The sequence below is a fragment of the Chenopodium album genome, chromosome 4 (genome assembly GCF_948465745.1).
Source record: "Chenopodium album chromosome 4, dcCheAlbu1.1, whole genome shotgun sequence".
NCBI classification, from domain to species: domain Eukaryota; kingdom Viridiplantae; phylum Streptophyta; class Magnoliopsida; order Caryophyllales; family Amaranthaceae; genus Chenopodium; species Chenopodium album.
In genome coordinates, this window is record NC_137837.1 from 62412354 (window position 1) to 62418679 (window position 6326).

General features: G+C 31.5%; 1 non-coding gene across 1 annotated transcript; it reads left to right on the forward strand.

Annotated features, from left to right (window-relative positions):
• Positions 1 to 819: 819 nt before the first annotated feature.
• On the forward strand, positions 820 to 926 carry LOC145629673 (small nucleolar RNA R71). Its single transcript, XR_014111830.1, has one exon. It is a non-coding gene; the product is annotated as a small nucleolar RNA R71 (small nucleolar RNA).
• The last annotated feature ends 5400 nt before the right edge of the window (positions 927 to 6326 follow it).

Below are 6326 nucleotides of genomic sequence, written 5' to 3' on the forward strand. Positions count from 1 at the left end.
TTATTGTTCTTGTCTGGAGTAGCCACCTTCTCTGGAGTTGTACCCTGCAATGTAGAATTAGATATGTTAGTATTATCCTTTAGCCCTGCAGGGCTATCAACTACATTGTTTGGTTTAATGGAATAAAGATTAGCATTATTTAATAAAACAGGTTCATCAACTCTGGGCATAGAGGGCCCTTCATAGTTTGAACCGCTCCTCAGAGTAATTGCAAATGCTTGATCCGTAGGCCTAGTCGGCTGTGCCGGCAGAGCTCCCTGTTGGCGGGCTTGTAGAGTAGCGGAGAGTTGCGCATTGGGATGATAGTATTTCTGCTATTGTTGCTGTGGCGCCTGTGGTTCTTGTTGTGGTGGATTTTGAACATTAGTGCTCCGGTAGGAGAGGTATGGATGGTTCCGATACCCAGGATTGTAAGTGTTGGAGTATGGTTTATTCTGCCTATAAGCTTAGAAGGCATTAACTTGCTCCACGGAACTCCTGCAATCATGCTCCCAATAATTTTCACAGAAAGCCTCATTAGAATTATTATTAATCGCAGAAACATTGGCTACATTAGCAGTGCTCAGATTATCTAATTTTTGGCAAATAGAGGTTAGTTGAGCTTCCAAAAAGGATACAGAGTCGACACTATGCTTCCCCTTGTTAGGAAATCCTCTAGGGTTCCCATATTGGGAATTGTGTATCACCATGTCTTCAATAACCTGACCTGCATCATCGACATCAAGATTCATAAATCTCCCACTAGCTGCAGAGTCTAAAATTATTCGAGAAGAATTTCCAAGGCCATTATAAAAGGCTTGGATTAACTGTCATTGTGCTAAATTATGGTGGGGGCAATCTCTTTGTAAATCCTTGAACCTTTCCCAAGCCTCATATAAAGATTCATCGGCTTCTTGGGCAAAGTTCTGGATTGCACTTTGTAGTACGGCTGTTCTCTCTGCAGGGTAATACTTGTTATAGAAATTCAAAACAAGAGTCTCCCAGTCATTTATACCAAGTGTAGTTCTATTTAAGCCATTAAACCATAATTTATCTTTTCCAGTTAAAGAGAAGGGAAAGAGAATCTCCCTAATTTGGTCTTGAGTGACCCCGGCTTGCCTGATGGTGTTGCAATATTGACAATAGTCGACAATGTGAAGATTCAGGTATTCTCCCTAGACTCCACTGAATTGTTTCCTCTCTATCATCGTTATAAATTGAGGTTTAATTTCAAATTGAACCCCATCAAGAGCCGGAGTAGGGGTGAGATGTGGAAAATCCGTAAGCTTTGGTTGTGAATAATCACTAAGCTTCTTTGGAGCCGTCATCTCTGATTCTGCGTCTGATGCTGTCACTGAATCGCTAGAACCAGTTGGGGAATCGCGGTGATTATTGTTATTATCACCAGAATCCGCCAAGATTTGCTTGTAGAGATTTTTCTGTCTATGGAAGGAACATTCGATCTCAGGATCGAATGGGATGTAACCTGATCTGGAACACCTGGGAATAAACAAAAACTAGAAGCAAATATGAGATTTGTCTCAGAGAACTAACGCTCTCTGAGACAAAAGAGAAATAATCTAGACTAAAAAAACAATCAGAAATAAAAATAAAACCGTTTCCCCGGCAACGGCGCTAAATTTTGACAGGGTAAAGTCGTATCCCCTAATCAAAAATAATACCTAAATCCTCTAACTAAAGTAGATAGGGAAGTAGGGTCGATCTCCACAGGGAAACAAGTCTTTTTACTCCTAATTAATTAATATAATCTAAATTATCTAAGTAACCAATATTAATATTCGAATAAGTGACTAAACTACTAAGATTGAGAATAGAGGGAAAATAATATATAAAAGGATCTAGGGCATAGGTTCACCAATAAATAATATTTCAGGGTAAAACATAGTAATCAATCATCAATGCATACATTAATCAGATTATAAAGGGCTTTCGCTACGTATTATAATCACACAATAAATTTACCGGTATTAAATCTCATCTTTCGAATCTCGACCTAACCATTTATAAATTAACCTGCCTATTGAAACTAGACCTAAACATCCATTCTCATCTGTCGAATCTCGAATCAATATTGTCAAACTCATGCATAAAAGATCAGGCCTAATCTAGTCACAGAGCATTAAATCAATCAATAGGAAATTAATCTAGCATAGACAATCAACAACAATAAATTACCCTTTCATATTATTTATGGATCCCCATAAACCCTAGAAATAGAACTACTCACACATGGTAAAAACTAAACTAATCAAAGCAATAATATAAGACATGATTAAAGGAATAAAATAAATAACTAAGATTAAGAGAAGAGAAATCGTTACCAAAATAAATCTGGAATTAAAGGAAGAATTAAGGACAAAAGTTTAGAGAGAATTTAAGAGAGAGAAAAATACTAAGTAGAGAGAGAAAGTCTAAGGAAGAAGATCCTCTAAAAATTCCGTACAAAATCGTATTTAAACGTTTTCTAAAACAAGAATTAAACTAAACATCACCAGGTCTTCTAAAAACGTGCGCCCGATCGGGCGCGCCTTTTTCTTCGCGTTCTTCCCAAGCAGCATCGCCCGATCGTGCTAGAGGCTCGCACGATCGGGCGCGCTATAGCACGCTCAGCCTAATAGTCTTGCCGCGCCCGATCGTGCTAGAGGTAGCCCGATCGGGCGATTGGTTCTCCTTGAGCTTGGACTTCGATTGGGCTTGATTTCTCGGCCCAATCCGGATTTCCTCCTCGGGTCTTGAGTACTTGGTCCAAATGCCTCGGGATCCCAATTACCGAGCCCTTAATCACCGGCTCTCACCGATCCTGGGCTCCAAAAGTGGTCGCGTCCTTCTAGCTTCCGTAGTTGATCCATAAAGCCCGAGAAAATGCTCCAAGAGTTCAATTTCCTGTAAAATACAACTAAAACTACGAAAACACTAGAACACACAAATTAGTAATAAAAGTGGCTCTAAAGAGCCAAAAACACTACTAATAACGACCAAGGGACAAGGGTAAAATACTATATAAAATGGAGCTGCTTTAAGTAGGAGTTTTTTATTTCTTTATTTTGTGATAACTTACACATAATTGTGTTTAAAAGACATTGAGACTAATGATATTAATCTGATGATTGTGCTGAAGTAGATTAACTAGGAAGAAAGGAAACCAAACTGATATTAATCACGCAATCCATTAATTTACAAAATTATTATCTGCAAAAAACCAACGTCTTACAAAATAAAATACAACCCAATAAAAACCAACAAGCCGCTCCGCAGGCATCGCGCGCGTTGGCTGCCCCAGTACAAATAAAACTCAGAATCTCTTTTCACTTCTTCTTCTTCCTTCTTCTACTTTTTGCCATCTTTATTTCTTCTTCTTCTTTTTTTTTGTTAATATTTTGTTTCCTTTACAAAATCTCTCTCTCTCTCTCTCTCTTTTTTTTTTTTTTTTTTTTTTTAATCTGATCTCTTTTTATTTCTTTCTCGATTTTAATTCATTCTTTTTTTTTCAAATTCTTATTTTCTCTCTCCTTTGTTCTTTTTTTTCGGTTAATTTTTTCCATTGATTTTCTGCATTTAACGTGATGAAAATTGTCGATATTCCTGAAGAGATTAATCCAGGTTAGTTAATTATTATGAATTCATTGTGACCAAAATTAATTTACTTTTGATTTTGAGTTGAATTTGTGGATGAAATTATTGTTTTAATAATATCAATTGAATTGGTTTAAACTAATCAGATCGATTTCAATTTGTAATTCATTATGATTGATTAATTGATATTTTTTATTGTTCTTATTAATTTGATCGATTAATTTAGTAAAAAAATTCGAACATTGCAAATTTTGAACATTTATTATAAATTTCTGAACAATTGCAAACTTTGAACATTTGGGGAAAAAAATCCGAACTGAACATTGAAAATTTTGAACATTTAGCAAAAATATCTGAATAATCGCAATGTACCACGCCTACACTTTTGAACATTTAGTAAAAAAAACATGAATGATTGCAAAATTTTAACATTTAGTAAAAAAAAATCCGAACTGAAAATCAAAAATTTTGAACATTTAGTAAAAATACTTCAACAATCGCAATGTACCACACATATACTTTTGAACACTTAGTCAAAAAATTTGAACGATCGCTAATTGTTAAAATTTTGAAAATTTAGTAATAAAATCTGAACATCGCAAAATTTGAACATTGAGTAAAAATATATGAACAATCGGAATGTAGCATGCCTTTACTTTTGAACATTTAGTAAAAAAAATCTGAACAATTGCAACTTTTGAATATTTAGTAAAAAAATCCGAACATTGCAAATTTTGAACATTTAGTAAAAAAATCTGAACAATCGCAACGTACAACTGCACGCCTTGAAATCGATCAGATTAGATTCAACAATTCATCTTCATAACTACATGTAGAGTAATTTGCCGAGTCTCTAAAAATTTCAGTGAAAATAAACAAATTACTACTCTTAACTCAAATTACTACTTTTATTGGAGCTTCAGTTAAGCATTTGCAGACTATTAAGGCCCGTAAACTATACTACAAAGCCTGCAAGACGATCCATAACATGACCAATAACTTAATCCCACATCGTCGAAATCCTAGCTCAGCCGAAACCCCAACCCTCAATAACTTAATCCACCACATGACCAATAACGATCCACAACATGACCAATAACTTACTCCCTTCGTCGTAATCCTAATCGTACCACTCTACCTCAGCCGAAACCCCAACCCCTCAATCGCCCCCACCAAGAATTGAGGAATTACTTTACTCAAGAAAACAGAGAGTGGTTTTTGAATTATTATGCTACAACTAATATATACTATACTAGGAAATTGGGAATTGCTCTATTTATAAGGGAAAAAAAGCGGATGAACATAGCTGAGTTCTCTATTGAAGCGCACTCAACATCGCGCTTGATGTTCCCCATTGAGGCCCTATTCTTTTGAGCTTCTGGGCAGAGCAGAGCAGAGCAAAGCAAAGCAGAGCATAACAGAGCAGATTTCAGCAGAGTAGAGCAGAGCAGAGCAGATTTGAGCCGAGCCGAGCAGAGCAAATTTTATTATTATTATTATTATTATTATTATTATTATTATTATTATTATTATTATTATTATTATCATTATTATTATTATTATTATTATCATTATTATTATTATTATTATTATTATTATTATTATTATTATTATTATCATTATTATTATTATTATTATTATTATTATTATTAAATATTAATTATTATTATTATTAAATATTAATTATTATTACTATTATTATTATTATTATTATTATTATTATTATTATTATTATTATTATTATTATTATTATTATTATTATTACTACTACTACTACTACTAATATTATCACATTATTATTATAATCATTAAATTTTTAAAGTTAAATATTAATTATTATTATATTAATTATAATTATTATTAAATATTATTTAATTATTATTATTATTAAAAATTAATAATTAGTATTATCTTTAAATGTTAGTTATTATCTTAATATTAATTGCTATTATAAAAATCAATTATTGTTATTATAATTAATATTATTAGTTATAAGTATTATTATTACTATTATTATTATTATTAAATATTAATTATTATTGTTATTATTATTGTTATTAATAATTATTAATAATTTAATATTATTATTATTATTAAATATTAATAATTATTTATTATTTTTTTTTATTTTTTATTAAATATCAATAATTAGTTATTGTTATTATTATTATTATTAAGTATTATTTATTATTATAATTAAATATTATTATTTATTATTATTAAATATTAATTATTTATTATTATTAAATATTAGTTATTTATTATTATTATTATTATAAAATATTAATTATTATTATTAAATATTAAATATTAATTATTTATTATTATTATTAAATATTAATTATTATTATAATAATTTAATATTAAGTATTAATTTTAAGTAGAGGGGCAGAGCAGAGCAGAGCATAGCAGATTGAAGCAGAGCAGAGCAGATTTTTGCAAAGCAGATTTCAGCAGATCAGAGCAAAGCAGATTTCAGCAGATCAGAGCAAAGCAGCTCTAAAGAACGGGCCTGAGTAAGTTATTTCTTTTAGTAATCATCATATCAATTTCACATTCCAGGGTTCATTTTTCATCTAATTTAATTTGATTGTCAGTTCAGTAATTGTAGTGTTCGAAAAGCGGATCTATTACTTCTAAATTTCATAGCTTTTTGTTCAATTGTTGTTGGGTAATTGGATAAAAGTGGCTACTTAGATAAGTTAGGTTTTGTTCACTTGGATTTAAGTTAGAAATCATGATTTTGGACAGTT